The sequence below is a fragment of the Triturus cristatus genome, chromosome 5_1, assembly GCF_964204655.1.
Source record: "Triturus cristatus chromosome 5_1, aTriCri1.1, whole genome shotgun sequence".
NCBI classification, from domain to species: Eukaryota; Metazoa; Chordata; class Amphibia; order Caudata; family Salamandridae; genus Triturus; species Triturus cristatus.
In genome coordinates, this window is record NC_140587.1 from 348108445 (window position 1) to 348129803 (window position 21359).

Below are 21359 nucleotides of genomic sequence, written 5' to 3' on the forward strand. Positions count from 1 at the left end.
TATTATCTATTATCTTCAACAATGGACATGTGTGAAAAACAAAACAATGTTTCTCAAACATTCAAGACTAATGAATCTGGAAATCATAATGCACAAAAAAGGGGGGAAAAGACATTCACAAATAGTTTCAAATAAGCACCAAACCACATTTTACAGTGAGCACATCGCACCATTAAAGTAAAACAACCAGAGGTGCATAGTTGAACATATTGCTATGTACCAGGTGATACATACGTATAATTGATACTCATACCCACAAGACTCCAAAAATAATCGGCCCACAGATGAAGAAAAATATAATTGGGAATGCATGTGGGACGAGAATTGCTTTATGGAGGACATCATCATGGACATATAACAAGTGATTAAAAATCTGAGTATTTAATGCCATTACTGTTGATCTAAACCTCTGTTATAACCCTCAATATTTTTTCAACCTTTATTTATTGTATTTTCCAGCTAGGGAACGACAAGCAGTTAATTTGTAGTAACAAAGTGTACACAGAAGTCAACATAGCTTTGACAATCATATGTGTAATTCTGATAATAAAATAAAATCAACAAAAACCATATCACTAAAGCCTGTCACAGAGGTGGCCATAGGTCCCCTCCACAGCAGTACATAGATCCCAAGAACACCTGATGTGTCCCAGTAAGAGGTTTTAACATATAAGTGCACTCCTTGAGCCTCTCCATATAAAGCATTTATCACCCCCATACTTTGCGATTCCCCCATTCATCCCAGCATCCCTCAAGTCCTCACACCAGTGAAAACATTCCTTATACTATTTTTTGAGGCATACGAATATACGGCTTTGTATGCAAACATATATTTTTTTACTGGCACTAACAGATGACAAAAAGTGTAGACATGTGACTCAGTCTCTTGAAGCCGCAGTCCGCTCCAGGAGGTCGTTGTTTTTAAATTAATTTTAGTAGATTGATGAATTAGTACTTGACTCTGTCTTAATCTTGGTTTTCCTCATCACAGCCTGTTTTTATTCAGATTGTTGGTCAATAATATCCCAAATATGATGATTTTATGTTTTTTATTTGCGTGTTTAAAATAATTTGTATGTATTCTATTGCTATTTTGCACATGTCTTGCATGCTTTTATTGCTGTTCGCAGCCAAATGAAGAGAATTCTGATTCAGTGTACCCTACAATGCGATACAATTTGTTCCCTGCAGAAAGTCACAAGAGACCTGCTGGAAATCACACAAACTTCCATCTAAAATGGCATCTTGATGGCTACAGGGACTCTTAAGTATTCCACAATACGAGACATCTGTAAAATGCCCTATTAAAAAGTAAGTTAGTTTTACCACAAAGGCAATGAATACTTACCCTATCACTACAAGGAATCAGTGTGGTGCCCATTTGTTATATTTATTGATCAAGTTTTGTATAGCACGAACATGACCCGAAGGTATCAGAGCGATTCACAGAGATAGCATAAAAGCAGATTATGTTTTACATTTAGGGTAAATATAGTTACATAGTGACTACATGTAAACAAACTGTGCGGCAGACATTAGGATATGTTGATGATGCACTTTTGAGATAGATATGGTATATATATGTATAGCACTTTAGAGAGTTAGGACATCACCAAGTGCATGAGTTACATGAATTAATAATACAAAATAACAATATATAACATAAAATTAATGACAGATAGTAATATAGATAGACAGGATAAATTTAGAGGTAGCTAGTGCGGGCATCGTTTTTTCCGAGGCAGTGATGCTTAGATGTGTTTGGAGAGTGCAGGGTGGCAGCGAGCAGACCGATTAGGAGGAAGCTTTGGATATTAGTTGAAGAGCAGAAGTTTCAGTATCTTCTTGAAGTGAGGTAATGATTTGCTGTTGCTTAACTCATGAGGCAATCAGTTTCACTCTCAGGGAGCGTTCCCAGAGAAGGAGAAGGTGCGAGATTTCGCTTTCTTACATTTTGGCAGAATCAAGAGTAGAACTTCAAAAAGGTATCTTTTGACCAGCTTCACTTAATTTATTTATGAGGTTATTGATGTAGAGAGCTTTATGGGTTGTGCACACCTAGGGAATGTACAAAGTGAAGTCACACCTTTAAGATAGCAATTAGATTCTTAAACAGTGATTCATGCACTTATATCAACAAATTTTCAGAAGATAGGTTTGACCCCTAAAGGGGGGTACCTTTTGCAGATAAGTGCAATACAGGATCTTATGGGAATTAACATCTGTCAGACACATTTAAATGACTATATACACCTTCAGAAGGACATTTCGAATAAAAAGGGTAGCAGCCAACAACAGCAATAACCATACCATGAAAGCAGCAGCCACCATGAATGTATACTCTTATAGACAAAATTCAGACACCATCATACACCTCATGTAACATGAGATCATGTACCTATTTTATTCATAGTAGCTGAGGGATTATGATGAGCATTTCTGGTTGGTTGCCCAGTGGTACCGGTGATTAATAAATGTGCCCCTACATGGGGATGCATTCCTAGACCAGCTGAGACCACAGGCAAATTAACTCAAGCCTACCTGCTTAGCATCCCATAGTGATAATGCAGGAAATTGAAAGGTACATAGGCCAACAAAACACTATCACACATCATGTTAAAACAGCTTTCATTGGGAATAAAATACTCTAACAAACTCACAAAGGAATCTGTGGGCAATCACCGTTTGGAGGGCACCAAATGGGAATACCTGTGACAGTCTGTCTAGGCAGTGCAATGTTAAAGGAGGCTATCTTATAGCAGCCTTCGTGTTTTAACCAAAACATATATTTTGAAAATGTGTAATAATACCAATAATAACAACACCATGAGAAAGATAATGATGATGCTACTTTGAAAAGATCATCAACGGTCTTGCTGTTAGTTGGGACTGTTATCGTTCATGATGATAACATCTTGGCAGTGCATTATCGTGCTGTATTGGGAGAAGGTCAAAAGAGTTTTTTTATAGGTTACATAAATATCTCTGTAAAGCTCAATTCCTGAAAGAAAAACAGTGAGAATTAGTAGTTTCGGGTACAGACATAAGCAACTAGGCCCAGAATTCTAGCAGTTGAGAAGATGTTAGGGAATGCTCCAAGCCTGAGGGTGATGGAGGAGCTTAGTTTGACAAAGGGGTAGGTATCAAGCAGTAGAGAAAATATTGGCTAATCAGTGTTTTCATCCTGATATGAATGCGATGGTGAATTCTCAGATTTGACGTGGTCTTGAAAATGGTAATGATGTTGCCAACTTTATTGAGTGAACTGTCATGAAATTTGATATAATATACCAATGGTTGAATACAAATATAATACTATGCATCTGACTTGGAGGGAGAAAAGTATAAAGATTTTTATTTTACATTATGGTTGTTCTAACCAATTGAGTAGGCAACTTGTGTGATAGGAGCATGTATTTGGCAGCTTCTTGGAACAAAGGTTGTGTATTATAAAGAGATTGTGGTGGGGGATCAGATGATTCCTTGATGCATAGATTGAGGGCCACTGGAGTATGTAAAATCCAAAACAGATTTGAAAATGGCAACTATGAGGCAAGAATGTGTGTTGGTGGAGCCAGGACAGGTATTAGAGTCGGTTGTGAATTAGGGCAGGTTGCCCGATGGATACATCCAACCTTTTACTGTAGAGACCTGATTTGCCTGGAGAGAAAACAAGACTAGATGATGTGTATGGCTGTCCCGGTCATGATTAGGCAGAGGAAGTAAGAATTCAGGAGCCCTGCTTTAGTTAGTGTTCTTTATAGCTTTATCTGGAAATTTGCACTGAATGTGGTCTTGGCGAAACAGCAGAAGCTCTTTGTTTGAAAACGTAATGCTGGTAGGGATACCATAATAATGTGTCTCAAAACATATAAGATATGTCCTAGACTCAATGGGGATTTTCTACCAACACATGAAGACATTTTCATTTTTTTTGAGTTTGTGTTTTGCCATTGATTAGAACATCGGAATGATTTCCATAAGTAGGGAAAGACTGATGGTGCTATTGAGGCAGGCATCATGCCAGGAAAAGTCTGCCAGTGTGGTAGCTGAAGATCCATCATCATAATGAAGTGGATCTCAAACCACCATATAAGGAAAGGAAATAGATATGTTGTGAAATGGGAAACCTGTTGATTTTTGGCAGATACATCTATAAAGCTAACATGTAAATGAAGTCCTAAGCATGCTGCTGTTGACGGTTTGAGCTTGCATGTCTACTTATTGATAAACAGCATGTATATTTAGAGATATTTAAAATTTGAATGAGCCTGGTGAAGATGGGTTTATTTGGCAACTAGTACTCATGCATCACATTAAATCTTCAGCAGCTGTGAAAATTGTATAGTTCTAATATCAATGTGCAGCAGTTAGACATATTTGGGTCTGAATAGTGATACCTTTGTTTTCCAGCATCTGCATACAGGTAAAGACTTGGGGCCCGATTCACAGAACTAATTGAAGACAAAATCCTAAATTTACTACCATTTTGGTATTCACAGAAGGCACTTACTCATTTTGGTATTCACAGAAGGCACTTACTCATTTCGGTATTCACAGAAGTTAGGACTCCTAACTTTAGGACTCCTAAATGCCTTCTGTGAATACTGAAAGTCTTAAAGTTACGATTTTTCTAAGTTTAGGAGTAGTAAACTTAGGACTCCTAACTTTAGGACTCCTAAATACCTTCTTTGAATACCGAAAATCTTAATGTTAGGATTTTTCTCAGTTTAGGAGTAGTAAAGTTAGGACTCCTAACTTTAGGACTCCTAAATGGCTCCTGTGAATACCGAAAGTCTTAAAGTTAGGATTTTTCTCAGTTTAGGAGTAGTAAAGTTAGGACTCCTAACTTTTGTGAATACCGAAATGAGTAAGTGCCTTCTGCGAATACCAAAATGAGTAAGTGCCTTCTGTGAATACCAAAAAGGTAGTAAGTTTAGGATTTTGTCTTAAGTTAGTTCTGTGAATCGGGCCTTAGAGGATTGAAGAAAGACATCACATTACCTTGCATAATTTTTGCATTGGTACAAATGAAACCCAATAAGATAATTCAAATAAATGTACATATTTGGTCCATGAATTCAGAACCAGTCCCCTAGACATCATAAAACGATTAGCAGACTGGAAAGGTACCCTGTTCATGACAAAAGTGTATTTGTTTAAAGAACCACCTCAAATAAAGTATTAGGAGTAGCTGAATTTTCTGGCTAGCTAAAGAGCTGTTTTTGTTTTCTCTATACCTTACCATATGGAGTTCTCCGCCCGACTGAGGAGTCACCCTATAGCAAAATATAGGCAAAACTAAAAAATGTTTACCACAAAGAAAATTTGTAAAATAAATTATGTTTTTGTTAAATACTATTGTAAATTAATTGGGGTAATTTATTTTAAATGTAGAACAAAAGAAAGCAAATACTACACCAATATAACATAATTTTGAATTAAATCATTAATAAATTGTAATGTATTATATTAATAAATATTAGTTTAAATAAAAAACAATTACACCTAAAGTAAAACAATATCTCTACTGTGCCTTAATAATTAATATTGAATTATATTTTAACAAAAATTAATGTAATATTGCATTAATTTTAAATTCAGAAATGGAGTTTAAAATATTTTATAATTTATAGATATGTTTTATTTATATAGATTTGCAACAATAAAATACATTAATTTATTTTTAACTACTTTAAATAATTTAATTCAACACTAGTTCCTATGGGCTTTTATTTTAAATATATACCTCCAATTTGTTTTTATGGTAGGTTTTAGCAGTACCAGTAGTTGGCCATGTATGTGCTCGACTCAATTCAGCTCTGAGCTGGGGTAATTTACAGCAGTTTTGGGTCCCATTTTTGGTTGTAGTAAATTTAGAAGGGCAGTTTGTGGATAGCAACGGCTCACTCTTTTTTTGGGTGGGTGCATGGACTTCCCAAAAACCCTTCCCTAACCCACTTTAAACCCCTTCTTACTCCTCCACAATTCCCTCCCCTTTAGTCATAAGTAATTCTCATTGTCCAGCCACTTCCACTGTTCCTCCCACATGTGCGGTGACTCCGCATTCGGGTTGGAGATCATTGCACAGAAAAAGATAGGAGAGGTTGAGGTGTAACTTCTGCATGTAAGTTTGTGAACAGCATTTTGTGGTATGCTTGTAATACTATTGTAGTACTACAAAAATAGTACAAAATGCAGAATTGCAGTTTGTAAATGGGCCCTCAATGTTCAACTGACTTAAGCTGAGGTTTCGGTTGGTTGTCTGCATAGAGCTATACATTTTAAAATACCTGTGATTGTAATAATGACAAATTGAGGAACAACCAAATTTTTGAAGGCCTTAAGAACACATTATATTTTCTTGTTTAGTAGTACCTGTTTGGAACATCACGTATTCAAGTAAAAAGTAAGGGCCTTATTACGACTTTGGCCCTCATAAGAGTACTTACACAGCATGCAGCCGCCGTGACAGTGCCGTCCATGCATGGTGTAGCATGCACCATGTTGTGTATGCCACAGAGTGCACACATGACCATGCACTTGTGGGGGGGGCATCTCATGAGCCCCCTGCACCAACCCCCAGGTGCAGTTTTGCCCTGGGGCCCTGTTGGGGGCCCCCTCCTTGCCCTTCTGCCACCTTTTCCATGCCAGCATTGGCACCGCTTCCATCCCTTCCCACTTCACACACTGCCGGCAGCGAGGAATCCAGGATCCTGGCGGTGCAGATGGTGTTGTAGTGGGCTGCTGGACGTCTGACCCCTGCAATTGTAATACAGCAGGTAGACCGCAGTGGTCGGACCACCACCGCAAATACAGTGGTCCCAGGACAGCGCTACTCGTAAAAGAGCCCTAAATGTTCTAAGTTCACCCAATTAATCAAGGCCCTCTGCATATTAAAGTAAGATACAGCTTTAAGCTCAAAGACTGATTACTGCATGCAGTTGAAATGTGCAACCACTCAACATGCACTACCATTGTCCACCATAGTAATAACCACCAATAAGAATTAATGTATTCCAGGAAGTAAAAACCAAAGCAAATTTTAAATGCATCAAGCAATCTTGAATTCTAATTTGTAGGAGCAAGACCCGATCTAAGTATTTTGACTTTTAAAGTGTTACCATTTGCTTTTTAAATAGTCCTAGCACCCCACTATTCTATCAAAAGCCCATTCCATAGATATCTAAGATCCTCAAACATTCATATTTACCCAATTTTAGCCTTTTTGTGGAAAGCCTCCAAACCCCTTGATTCAGATGACAGACAGTCTGGTTTCTGCAAAAGACATAGCAAGAAGACTACTGTGGTAGAGGTCTGGTTTTAAATCCTTGCACAAGCATAGTCATACTAATTCTGCAAGATAATCTATGCACACTCGTTGGATGCTATTTTTGGTAAATTCATTAAGATCTTTGAAGGCAATTATCAAATATAACAATCAATTCCTGTTATGAGAGATGGTGTAATAATGAACTCAGATTTCTGTCAATTTAACACCGTTAAACAAATTAGGAGCACCTGAAAAAACTGCAGGCAAGTATTATGTATGACAGAGTAGTAAACACATGAGTTTACATATTGCTATAATACATGAAATGAACAGATACAGTCATTGTCCTACATTTACAAGTCATATGAAGACTCTGCACTAACACACATTAGAATGACTGTTCATTGTCTGGTTTACCACATACTTAGAGGGGAAAAATCAATACAGTCATAGCATGGTCTTAGTTGTTATGCAAAGGAACATTAAATAGATAATCAAGATCATGCATAGATATTGATGGCAGACAAAGACCATCAAAATCCTCTGATATTTTCAAATGCACTCTCTGCTATACCTTTGTGTACTATGCTTTGGTGGCCATTTGTAACCTCGTGGGCGGTCAGCAGAGCTGTGAGGGGGTATCGGCCTATGACCTCCTTAATCAGGCAGAGGAATGTTCACCCTATACAGAGATCCCCTCCTGCCTGGCCGGCATCTCTGTTCAGTAAGGGGAGCTGTGGAGCAGTACCCCTTTTCAAAACACTGCAGGTTTACTGAGCAGGCACCATTTTCAAAGCATCCACTTGGGAAACTATTTTGTAATGAGAAAATAAGCACTCAAAGCAGGAGTTTGATTGCTCAATACACAAAACAGATGGCTTGATGTGCAAGGAGCTTTCTCCCTACACGTGGGGCCAGTCTACATTTTTCTAGTCTGTATCCACCATGTGTTGGACAGGGAAATGAGCTGTGGTGTGCCAGCCTTCAAAGGGTGGTATGGCCATCATTGTGACTTGACAACTCTTGTGTGATGGGTTTCCTGGTCGGAGGTTTAGACAAGCAGAGCCAGAGGAGGCTCCAGAGGAGTAAACATGACATTTCTGCCAGATCTAAATATTGTGTGAGAACTGAGAGTTTGGCAGACGGAGGCATCACAGGGTTATGGTAGTGATTCTACTCTGCCAAACTCTAAATTATGCCCCTATTTTCACCACTATTTCTGCTCCTGGTACTTTAAAGATGCTGGCATGCAGAGAATAGTGCTAAATAAAACACCAAAATTAATTGATAAACAGCACAGCATTATTCTTTAGAGAGTAGGACTAGCGGGAGGTAGTTTAGGCATACCCAGTTTAGGTTAGGGTAGGAGAAGCAAGACTGCACCCCTTACCTTTTTTATGCAAAAAAAATACAATGGTATTTATCAAAATACAAATATGGTTGTACACACACACATCAGACTTTGAAAGCAACACATAAATGACAACAACTCATGCATTACAAATTCTGTTTTGATACTCTTTTGTATTAAATTCTATTTTATAGGCCTCCAACGCCTTAAGGGATCTTTCACAGGCAATCTCCAATTACACCAATTTTCTCTGTGCCAAAATTACTGCTCTCCCTCCCAATCTGTTTGTGTCAATTTGTTCTCATTTTTTGTCTGCTGAGTATTGCCCAACTTCCAGGTTCATCCTGTCTCATGTAGCATGACTATAAGACTTTGCCATGTTCTGTCACTTCTCTCACATCCATCCCAATGATTTAGGGAAAGGGAGAGTTTCCTCGTGCTTTACCTCCTTAAAGTTGGGCCTCCAGATAATACATGCCCTACAAGGTCTATACAATCTTAATCTGGGTTTGATATGTATACTTTTACCTTCCGCCTTAACACTCATTTGAATCTGTCTCTATCAGATGAAAGAAAGGAGTCATAACAGCCCTTTTAAAGAAATAAAATTTGGACTTCTGGGCAGAAGCCAATTATAGGCCCATTTTTCTTTTTCCTGCAGTCATTTAATTTGGTGGATATTTCTGGCTCACCGGTTTTCTAAACATCTTGAAGTGAACTAGATGCCAGCTGGATGTTTGAGTTCTGGTTTAGGCATTGAGACTGCCCCTGTAGCTGTGTTCAATTATGTCAGACTAGATTACATTTCCACCTGCCTCATCCTCCTGTTGCAGTGTTTTTATCCCATTAACTCAAATTCAGATTTTTTATTTTTTTTGCCGAGTTTTATATAGTGCGAACTTGACCCGAATCCAATCAGGTTTCAGAGCGCTTTACATAGCACCAGTTACGTTACATGAGGACACACATTCATTTTTTTTGGTTAGGCACGGGGAGATTAAGTGATTTGCCCAAAATCACAAGATGTTCAGCGTCATTACCGAGACTCGAACCCAGTTTCCCCTGGTCCAAGGTCGAACCATAACCGTTAGGCTAACTCCTCTCTCTTAGTATTGAAAGCATTTTTGTTGATGCTACTATAGCATATGCTATTAAGATGTACTGTTTCTGTGGGACTCATCTGTTTGGAGGGCATTGCCTATCAGCCACTCATTCTATGTGAAGGAATCTTTGTATCTCCTAGAACACCATTTGTTGGAAAGTAATTTCAAGGCAACTACCTTTTTACCAGTTCTTTGGGCATGGTAGTTTCCTGCATGGATGAAGCTCAGTCATCTCATATGAGAACTTCTCAAAGTGTGGTGCCAACAGCTATTTTTTTTTTACTTTCAATAGAATACTATTAGTAATTAACAGGCAGTAATATTGCCAAATGAGGGGCACTGACGTATTCAATTTTAGGAGACATGGCAGAAGCATTAGGATTAAAACCCGAGACTTGCCAGTCACACATCTCAAAATCAGGTACACTAACCCACTAAACTCAGTATTCTGTGCTCGTAATCTGTGTGGAGCCTCAAACAAGCATATGTTGCAACATCCCGATGAGTAGAGAGAAAACATACCTTTGGTCAACCGTTCGGAGCGTCTTTATGAAAGTGGAATTAAAAATATTTCATGAACTCAGTGTCGTTACAGAGAGGGCATTTTCTGAGAACTGGCAAAAAGGGTTGTCTTCTTGGAATAACTTTGCGTAAAATGGTTAGAAATTCTGTTCTATTGAGATCTTTAAAAACTGATTTTTAGCATTCAATTCAGTCATACCTCATTTTTAAGGACTTTGTCAGCAGACTATAAATGTTGTTGGAACCACTAAAACATGTTTATTGTAATACTATTGGGTTTGACCAATATGTTTAAAATGCACACTTTATCACTCTCTTTTAATGTCTTGGCTCTCAGCATAGCTCTGGCCCATAGTTTGAAGTATTAGCCCCGCCTCCATTGGTTAGCCTGTCAGCCATCACACCGGAAGTTCAAGTCTAGTTGCGCCCCTGGCATGCGGTGTATTATTATGGGATTATACCTACATACAATGCTGCTGTGCATGCAAACGGGTGCTTTCTTTGCTGCTGCAATGCCACCTTGCATGCAGGTTGTTGCTATGCGGGCTCATTTGCCTCTGGGGTATTTCTTCAACACTCTAAGCTGAGGAGGGTGGCCAGGGCGTCTCTGCATTTCAAGGCAATGACACTTCGATTGCCAGGCGTCGCTTTCAGGCATAAGCCAAAGCTTCTAACGCGCATCCTTCAGTTTCAGCACATAGAGCCTTTTCAGTGAGCTCAGAGAATTGATCCAATGCTCTGTGATCATATGGCAAAAAGGGTGCCCTTTTAAGATGTGTTTCGGATTGAATTCACCCAAGCAAATATGTTTGCACGTATTGTTTTCGAACAGTTCAGAAATCTGTGGTTGGAGACAGAAATAGAACAGAAATATTTAAATACACCATAGTACGCTTATAATCGGAATGATTGAATGCAGATTGAACTCAAATGAAGCTTCCTCTAGAGAGAAGAACTCATTTTAAAATTGATTTTCATTAGTCACATACCTAGGACATGAAAGCCTATGTTCAGCCAGCTGAGAACGCACACGGCATATTAATGATGTGCACGCGTGACGCCAGGCTGGTGCGGCTTTATCTCATAGGAAAATCGCGCTCTCAACTGCAATCTGATATATGTACATTTCTTTCTTTAAATTATTTCTTACAATTGAAAACATTTGCATTGTTTATTTATTTTTAAAAAATGGCACGCTCTGTTGCCACTGAAGCATTGCTTCTCAGCAACCCCGGCAACTGGCAAGTGAATAAATCAGTTCGCCAACCATACATAATTTATTTCGGTAGGTAACTGAGTGTGCAGCTTGGAATACAAATATGTGCTGAACAATACTCCCCTGCACTGCATGCCAGACCAGGTTTCAAACTGCATAAATACTGCACGTGGCGTCCTTTCAGCCCTGTATCTGTTCTTCCAGCTAGCTATCTGACTTCCAATCGCATATACATGCACCCGCCCTGCATGTCAAATTCAAGATATTGCGCTAAGCTGCGGGCCTCGAGAGCAGGTATAGCTTTTTCTTCTCATTTACATGTCCACGAAGACCGCCCTGGCTCTGCGGGGCGATGAATTCTTCTCACTGGCCTTCATCAGTATTTTCGAGCACATGATCGTTTTTAAAATCCAATTCCGGAACGCCGGGATTAATGGCCACGTGTGGGGACATTTCTTGTAGTGTGAGATTATCTGACACGGTGTCCTTGCTGTAAGGTGACGTGGCTGGAGCTAGTGATGTTTGTTCTCAAGAAAGTGTCATGTATTTCACTAAAGATAACTGAAATGTGTTCCAGTGATGTGTCACTGACGCCATCATTGATACCGTACCGAGAAATCCATTAAATGATGTGGGGGAACCAAACAGATATTTTCCAACAGATTTCGTAAAGAAGGCGGCAAAATATGTTGGAAATGTCAGGTTCCACACTTTATTGAATAATGTGCATGCAAAAAGGTCTGCTATAAATGATGATTTTTGAGACTTGGTTATAATTGGTAATAATGGGCAGACACGGCATTTGGACCCATCGGATGAGGGTAAATAGTGCTCACACCTCTGTTTGCACAGCCACTTATCATCAGTTCAACCCACAAATTAACATGAGCCAAGACATTCAAGAGCTAATCAAGCATTGGTAAAACCAAGAGGTCTGGCTATGGCAAGCTGGCTTGATCAATAATCGTATTCCTGCCAATTCACATGGTACCACTGTGTGACACGCGATATTGCCTCCTTTCACAACCGAGGAGCCGATAGCACACTGTGGCTAGGAAAACATAATGAAAACCCAGTTAACAATGGATTTCTAGGTTCTTGTGGAGGTTTTGAACTGCTGATGTTCATTAAGGGATGTGAACACACTCCAGCCTCAGCAAGCTTTTATTTTTATTTTGGAGGAGGGGCTATGAGGGTAGTGTGAGGCCAAACGTACTTCTTAGGTGCTTCTTGGCACGAAGCCCATGCCTCCAAGTCAGTCAGTCAAAGCTTTTATTTCGGTAAAATACCATAAAAAGACATAAATACATATATACATTTAAACATGATTAAATAAACATTGTTAGAGTGTAATCCATTAAAACATTAAAATATTTTCATAAAAGATACAGTGAAAAAGCGTGGTTTTTCCACAAAGACAAGTTATTAAAAATTGATCCAGGGCCAAAGATGTACACGCTACACCTCAAAGTACTGTAGTGGCAATATAGGTAATACTAAAATCAGGGGAAATGAGTAGCGGAAATCATAAATTTGGACCGTGTAAACCACATTGAGAGGAGAAATTTGGCCATTGCGAACACTATCAATGGAGTAGTATCATATTTCAAAATTCTAAACACCTCCTTATGGTCCCTGAGACCCCTAGACTTGCATAACTGGACGATCCACTTTTTTCTTGCAATGATATATAGGGGGCAGAAAAGGACAACATGCAACTCTGTTTCACAGGTGACAGTACATAAAGGACACGTGCTTACGGGATCCGAAACGTTGGACCATCTATGTGTGAGATCCCTCAGCGGTAGCGAGCCGTGTCTAAACTGGATGTAGAGTTTCTTTGCCAAAGGTGGTTGGATAACGTCCAGGAAAACTTCAAACTGGCGACTAAACTTAGTGTCCAGAAAAATGTTGGTAAGCCTACCCAGGGAGGAGTGGTATAAAATTCCCTTCCTATATGATTTCAAGACCTCCCGCAGTGAATTCTTCGAAAGTGCACGGCAGGTCTCTTCCGGGGCGGACCATAGGTTCCCCATCCCAATTAAGTTGCAGAGGCTCTTTATCTAGGCAAGCCAAGGGATCTTATCCGATTTTCCCCTTGCCAATATATCACCAAGATCATACCTATAGCTTACCAACTCCGGCGTTGACCAAAGACGCCTCCAGAACTGAAGAGGACGGTTCAGGGCAATCTCTTCTATGGGAACCAGACCCAAATCCCATCTCAAAGGAGTTAATGGAGTGCTGACAGGTAGTTTCAGCAATCTCCTAATAAAGGAATTCTCAGTAGATGAGAGGGAAGCGGGAATGGAGTATCCCCATAGTTCAGCGCCATAGAGCGCTCCTCCTCTAGCTTGAGATTTATAAATTTCCATGGGGGGGCCCAAAGGTTTAAAAGAGGTGTTGTTGAACACCTTCAGGATACCCCCCACTGATTGAGCTAATCTCAAATTGGCCTTCGCCAAATGGGACCCCCAATTCATTTTATCATTAAGGGTCACCCCCAAATACTCAAAAGTGGCAACCCTATCCAACTCAACATCTCCCAGCTTAGGGTGGGGGCAGTTAAATGAATTGGAACCGAAAACCATGAATTTAGTTTTGGAAAGATTCAGTTCCAGATCCCTGATTTTACAGAAGGAGCAAAAGGCCTCTAATGTACGCTGGATGCCCATGTAAGATTTAGATAACAAAAGCGTGTCATCAGCGAACATTAGGGCCGGGACCTTACGCCCCGCCAGTACAGGGGAGTCCAAGTTAGCGGTGCGCAAAAGATACTCAATCAGCCCATTGATAAAAAGGGAGAAAAGAGTGGGGGCCAGGACACAGCCCTGCCTCACGCCCTTTTCAACCGGGAATGGCCCAGAGATTTCCCCACATCTCCCGTATCTCACCCTTGCATAGGTGCCGGAATGGAGGCGTTTAAATAAGTGGCAAAGGTAGGGGGGAGCACCCATCTCTAACAACAGGGCCCATAGTTTTTCCCTTTGGACCATATCAAAAGCGGACCGAAGGTCCACAAAAATCAAATACAGATTACCAGCACCCATGCTGACTGACTTCCAGTAGATCAATAGTAATCTAAATAATTGATCGATAGTGGAAACCTTAGCACGGAACCCCGCCTGAAGGGAGGTTAGAATTTGTTGATCCTCCATCCAGGACTGTAATCTGGATAAGAGGACTCGAGCAAACAGCTTCTGTAGAACATCAATCAAGCTTATGGGGCGGTAGTTGGCTGGATCCAACGGGGAAGATTTTTTGTAAATGGGTATAATTTCTGCACCCAACCAGGTGTCCGGGATTCTAAGGCCCTGCAAAATGGCATTAAAATACACGCAAATGTAAGGGGCCCAGATTTTTACATCACTTCTGTACAAGTCGCCAGGGATCCTGTCAAGCCCCGGAGCTTTCCCTACTGATAGGGAGTTGAGGGCCAATTCTATTTCTGAAAGAGAAAAGGAATGACTCTCAAGTTCTTCCTGGCACAACTGGTCCATTGCAATATCAATCCGCGAGGTGCCCGGATCGGGGCCACCCGAGGAATTACTGACCGAAAAGAGGGGTTGGAAATGGGCAAGCCAGACCTCCTCGCTAATATTAGGAATAATTGCAGGGCTACTGGCTACCGTGCCCGTTCGAACAATGTTCCAAAACGCCCTCGAGTCACGGTCTACTAAAGCTTGCAATAAATTTTGCCACCTTAGATCCTCCCACTCGGATTTTGCTTCCTTGATCAGGTTTTTGTATGTGGCCCTCGCCGCCCGGATACTAGACAGGGTACCCTCTTTTACTTCTTTTATCAGGGCAGTCTTAGCCCGCCTACAGGAACCATTAAACCAATGCTCGGGCCTAAGGGGCCTTGGTTTTGAGGCAGTAGGGCTATAAAAGAAGCCAGCCAGGCTGCCAAGGAGATCCTCATGAATGATCTGGAGATCGAGGAGGCGGGACTGCGGGATGTCCCCGGTGGGGCTCAAGAGGTGGGAGACAGCTTCCAAAGAGCAGGTCACACTGCTATATATATCTGCAAGCTTTAGGTCGTCGGACGCTACCCTTGCCCACCTAATCCGTCTACCACCTGCCGCTAACACCAGATTCTCACTATATGATGGTGATTGGAGCTTAGAAATTCCACTGCCACCGATCTTGTTAACCAATTCCAGTGACAGTAGGTTGTGATCGCTATCGACCCGTGGGATAACAGAAAAGGCGGCCAAATGGCCCCAAAATTCCACGTTCACCAGAAGATAGTCGATAGTCGAACAGCTCCCGGGTCTATTAAAAGTAAAAGACCCCGGCACATCCGGGCAAAGTCTACCATTGCAAGCCCGCAAGGAGTGTGCAATGGTAAGCTTATTGATCTCAAGGGCTAGAGGGGAAAGACGTTTGGCAGGATAGGTAATGGGGTCTGGGATTAGATAACTTTCATCCTCGTCACAGGTGGGGGAGGGGATCCCAAGAAGGGGTTCGAAGTGACAATTAAAATCTGCACCAATTAATTTATGGGACGCAGGTGGAAGAGAATGTAATACATCTTCCAGGGCGCCCAAAATCGACAGGCCCAGCTGTACCGGGTGAGGGCGCAGGTAGACATTTATTACTACCAGCGAATAACTAGCAGGGAAAGTGAGTAGCAAACATAAAATGTCAGGGGACTTTAAATCTAATAACTTTACTGAGCACCCCAGGTGTGTTGCAACCCATACTACTAACCCCCCAGAAGGTCTTCCTCTCGCCCCTTGAACTGCTGGGGCCGAAAACGATGCATAGCCCACCCTCCGTGGTATAGCCCGTAGCCATGTTTCTTGGAATATGCAGATGTCGTAATTGTCCATTAGCTCTCCCCACTCGGGGTCAGAGAGTTTGGACTCCAATCCAGCCACATTCCAAGACCCAACTAAAGGTCTTCGAGTAGGTGTGCGGGGAGGGCTGTCAGCCAAAGGGGGAGAAGAGGGGGGGCGGTGGGAAGCAGAATGCTCAAGGGGGCCCAACACGGGGCATCCCACCATGGCGCTGGGGATCAAAGATGGGGGAGAAGAGGGCCCAGGGCCTCTCTCCATGCCAAGAGCAGCCGAGGGGAGAGCCGTCACCACACCAGAAACATCCCTAGCCTGATTCCCCCCCAAAGGCATATACCCTCCCTTACTGAGACTCAGGGGTGATGGTCAGTCCACAGAGTTGAGCAGGTCGAAACGGTTTTCGACCGGGATATTAAAGTAAGTGTTATGAGAGGCCTGATGGAAGTACGGTAATTCCACTGGATTCAGAGTATTGGAGATGGAATAGAAGTACCCCAAATGCGATGTGTCAATGGCTCCTGTTTTGTGGTGCCCACCCTGCTCCAGTATGTGTCCTACTACTCTAGGGTCCCTAAAATTAATCAGGACACAATCCCCACCAATGTCCTTTGGGCGGGTCCCCAGCCAGTTGACCCTCCGAACAAAGAGGATCTCCCCTCTCCCTGCTCCCTCCAATGGTCTATTTTTGGACAACCAGTGGATGACTTTATTTTTCAATTCAAAGTAAGATTCCCCCCTTCCATTCATTAGTGGGGGAACTCCAGTGAGCACGGTCACATAAGGTGCTGCCTCAGGGGGAAGCTGTACTAGAGGAAGGGAGCCTTCCGGACTCCGAAGGGCTCGGTTCCCCCCCCCCCCAGGAGGAAGGATCCTATCCCCGTCCGAACTCCGAAGGACTGAGTCCCTACAACTAAGGGACTGTTCGCATGATGAAACAACAATAGGGGCTCGGGGCAAAGTCGGGGGCATACGGGGACCAGCAGGGAGGGAAGGGGCAGATGGCTGCACCGGAGGAGGCTGAACTGAGTCCGTGGCTGTATGGTTCGAGGATGAAAATGTCTGGCTTAGGGGGGTAGGGTTGTTAGGCGTTACGTGAATACCGGCACCCTCCGTACTACCCATGTTATGCTTTAGATCATGGTTTAACTGTTTCTTCCCGATACCTTTGGTATTAACTAGAGATACCAACCTGTCGATTTTAGATGACAGGGTTTTTAAAAGGAGGTTTAGGGACTGATCTATGTGTGACTGTAGGTCAATTAATAAAGTAGTCACCCAGGTCGGAGGGATAGTGGAAGTAGGGTGATGGGTCGAGGCCGAAAGAGCAGGGCTGTCTGCAGGGGGGGCTGGTAAAGAACTCTTTTTTCTGAGTTTCTGTTTTCTTTTTCTTGGCTTTACCTGCTTAGTGGGGGCCACTATAGAAACAAAGGAGGATGATGATGGGCCAGCTTCCTCTTGTTCAGGCTCATCTATTTGTGCCTGAGCGCACGGTAATTGTGTGAACGAGGGCAACATAGATGACATCGCATCAGGATCCACCTGGTATGAAGATAAGTCAGCCAATCCATCAGAAGGAGGGGCCATATTAAATGCTGGGGTAATCGACAACCGTCTTTCGGTATTTTCAATGGCTGTAGCCACCACCCCAATTGTCTTCTGCAGCATTTTATCTATCGCTGTGAGACTGGGGATCTGCGGAATGGAATTGGCTAACTGTCTGGTCATAGGGCGACTGACTGTAGGTTTAGAATGCTTCCCCATGATTCCAATGAAACCAACAGCGAAAGTAATGCAATAAGGAACCCCTAACACAAATACCTAACATACAAACAATGTAAGATAAAAGGAACACACTCTATGCACAGCGAAAGACTGACGAATACTAAATAAAATGATATTAGCCACTGGAGGTTAGTTCAAACTGACCCAAAATGCAGAGCTAAGAGGAGCGGCCCAGCCCGGCCTCCTTTGGCCCCTGACGGCCACAGACGGCCCGCCCTTTGCCCGCGCGCGGTCCCGCGATGCGGGGGCGGAGTTACTTTTGAAGCGCCTTCTGGCGCGAAATGCAGGATGTCCGCTTCCGGTGTCTATTGCAGAGGAGCCTGGGGAATGTAGTTAGCTGACCCCCTTCACGCAGCGGTCGCCATAAACATCACTGCGACGGTGGGAGGGGAAAGAGCAGAGCAGCAACACGAACTCGCCAGCACCCAGGTCAAGGAGACAGGTAAGAACAGCACCAGGGTCAAAGGGCACAAGTGTTCAGGAAACCCGCTCTGCCGAGGGCGGAGTTACTTTAGAAGCGCCTTCTGGCGCGAAATGCAGGATGTCCGCTTCCGGTGTCTATTGCAGAGGAGCCTGGGGAATGTAGTTAGCTGACCCCCTTCACGCAGCGGTCGCCATAAACATCACTGCGACGGCGGGAGGGGAAAGAGCAGAGCAGCAACACAAACTCGCCAGCACCCAGGTCAAGGAGACAGGTAAGAACAGCACCAGGGTCAAAGGGCACAAGTGTTCAGGAAACCCGCTCTGCCGAGGGCGGAGTTACTTTTGAAGCGCCTTCTGGCGCGAAATGCAGGATGTCCGCTTCCGGTGTCTATTGCAGAGGAGCCTGGGGAATGTAGTTAGCTGACCCCCTTCACGCAGCGGTCGCCATAAACATCACTGCGACGGCGGGAGGGGAAAGAGCAGAGCAGCAACACGAACTCGCCAGCACCCAGGTCAAGGAGACAGGTAAGAACAGCACCAGGGTCAAAGGGCACAAGTGTTCAGGAAATCCAAGTCCTCAACCCTCCTTACACAGTGACATTTTTGTTTTAGTTGGCAGGTCTGTAATCTTTTTTTTTTAATACTGCAAACATATGCCATACAAATAGACACAAATATATGCCACCACCAGGAAGACGTGGACAAATGCTTGTAATAAAAATGTTAATTAAAAAAAAGAACCCATGTTATATAATTTTGAGTGCTTTCTACCAAGCAGGTGGGATTAGAAGTGAAGTGCATTGCTATTGAAACTGTTTTAATGCACATCACATACAAAAATGACTTTATTGGAACTGAGAAAATGTGCCACAGAATTGTAATGGCTGTACCCTGAAGACATAATTTAAACACACAAAAATGACCAAAATGCTAAATCATGGAAAGAAAACAAAGATTGTCATAGGAGAGTTTTGCCCCACTAGCCCTGAAACTGAAGAGCATTTCTTTTTGGGCTGATGTGCTTGTGCAATGTGAACAGTATAAAATGCGACCAATTACAGATCGCGTGAGAGAAAGGCTGAAGTTAGCTGACCCATTGCCCCTTGCTGTATGTTGCAGTGGGTGGACGACCGAATAGACCAATCGATAAAGAAGGTTGACACAAAGTCCCACTATGTCCATGTATGTATCTATTTTTTATTTATGATTTTATTGGCGGTTGCGGGAGGAACTGCTAAAGCTATTTTTAAGCTAGCCTAAAATATGAGTGATTGCAGAAAATGTGTGGGGTGTCAACTGTAGATGGCTATCATGTGGACATATTAGGCTGTAGCAGATGGGGTTCCGTGAAATATGACTTGGACAGTAACAATTTGCTAGATTCCTGTATTAGTACAATGTTTGAGCTGGTCGTAGCCCATTTGGCAAAAAAGTTTAGTCTTGGAGCAAGGCTAGGTAATATTTTGTTCATGTTTCTAAATGTATTGGTCCTGGAATGTCCATCGAGAAGGAATATTTGTTTTGTGAACTGCAGGCATAACTGGCAGAAGGGAGGAGGTTTGTGAAAATAGGAACTTACATAACAAAGCAAATTTTGAAGAAGATGTATGCTTTATTGAGTAGCTTTTGAGATGCTATAACACTTTTTAGATTTGGTAAAAAAAAGTTCAAAATGTTCCTCTGGTGAAAGAATGGAGAGACATATCCTACAGCCCACCTCATCAAGAGAAGTGATATTTTTAGGAGAAGCAGCAGGCAGATGCTTTGATAAATAAGTAAGATTAATACATTGAGGAATATTAATAAGAACTATGTGTAAGTTTTTTAATTGAGCCTGACATAAACTTTTTAGATTATGGCAGGTTGTATTTGTTGATGTGATTTTGAGCTGAAGGACTGCTTATTTTCACGAGAAAAGATTATCCATATTCAATATCTGATTGGTCAGTGTTCACTATTATAGTGATGAAGAAATGGCATATCAAAATAGAACAAAAAATGTCCTATTGTCATATTTATTTTATTTATTTAAGCAATTTGTAGAGCGCGCAAATACCCTTGGGTGTCTCGACGCTATGGACTGGAAGGAATGAAAAGGCCAAGGAGCGGATGAGTTATTGGATGAAGAGTCAGGTTTCCTGAAGGTTAGAAGAGTAGGACTGGTCTTAATATGGAGGCGGAGCGTGTTCCACAACCTGGCAGTGGAGACTGTGAATCTTCTGCCGGCCCAGGACTCTTTCTTGGTGTGAGGGACAATCAGAAGGTTAGCTGCTGATGAGTGCAGGGATCTGCTGGGCGTATTTGAGCTGAGAGCTTTCTTCAGAAACTCCGGCCCTTTGTTGTGGGTTGCCTTGTAAGCGATGCATAACGCCTTAAATTTGGTTCTGCTTCTTATGGGTAGCCAATGGAGCTGTTGCACCACCTTGGATATCGGCTTAAACTTGGGGGTACCTGACAGAATCCTGACGGCTGCGTTCTGCACCAGTTGTAGCTTACTCAGGACTTTTTCCTGGGCATTAACTTAGAGACCATTACAGAAGTCAACTTTAGCCATTACCAGTGTGCTAATAAGAGTTCTAGCAGCGCTGGTAGGGAGAAATGTTAGGAGTTTTTTTATCATCCTGGGACGTAAAAGGATGAAGAGACGACTGAGTTAGCGTGGTGTATGAATGACAACTTGTCGTCAAATATAACACCCAGGTTTCTGACCTTGTAACGGGGGACGGAGGTGAACCCAGCTTGGCTGGCCACCATGTGGGGGGCCAGACAGGGGAGAGATTACCAAAGATCATCACCTCCATCTTATCAGAATTTAATTTGAGGCAATTGTTAGCCATCCATGCACTGATGGCTAGCATTCCTTCTTGGAAGTTTGCCGCAACTGTCCCTC

At 42.3% G+C, this 21359-nt stretch overlaps 1 protein-coding gene across 1 annotated transcript in view; it reads left to right on the top strand.

Annotated features, from left to right (window-relative positions):
• Positions 1 to 21359, top strand: part of CSMD3 (CUB and Sushi multiple domains 3) — a 2836509-nt gene that overhangs the window by 849472 nt on the left and 1965678 nt on the right. The gene's annotated exons all lie outside the window — the stretch shown is intronic.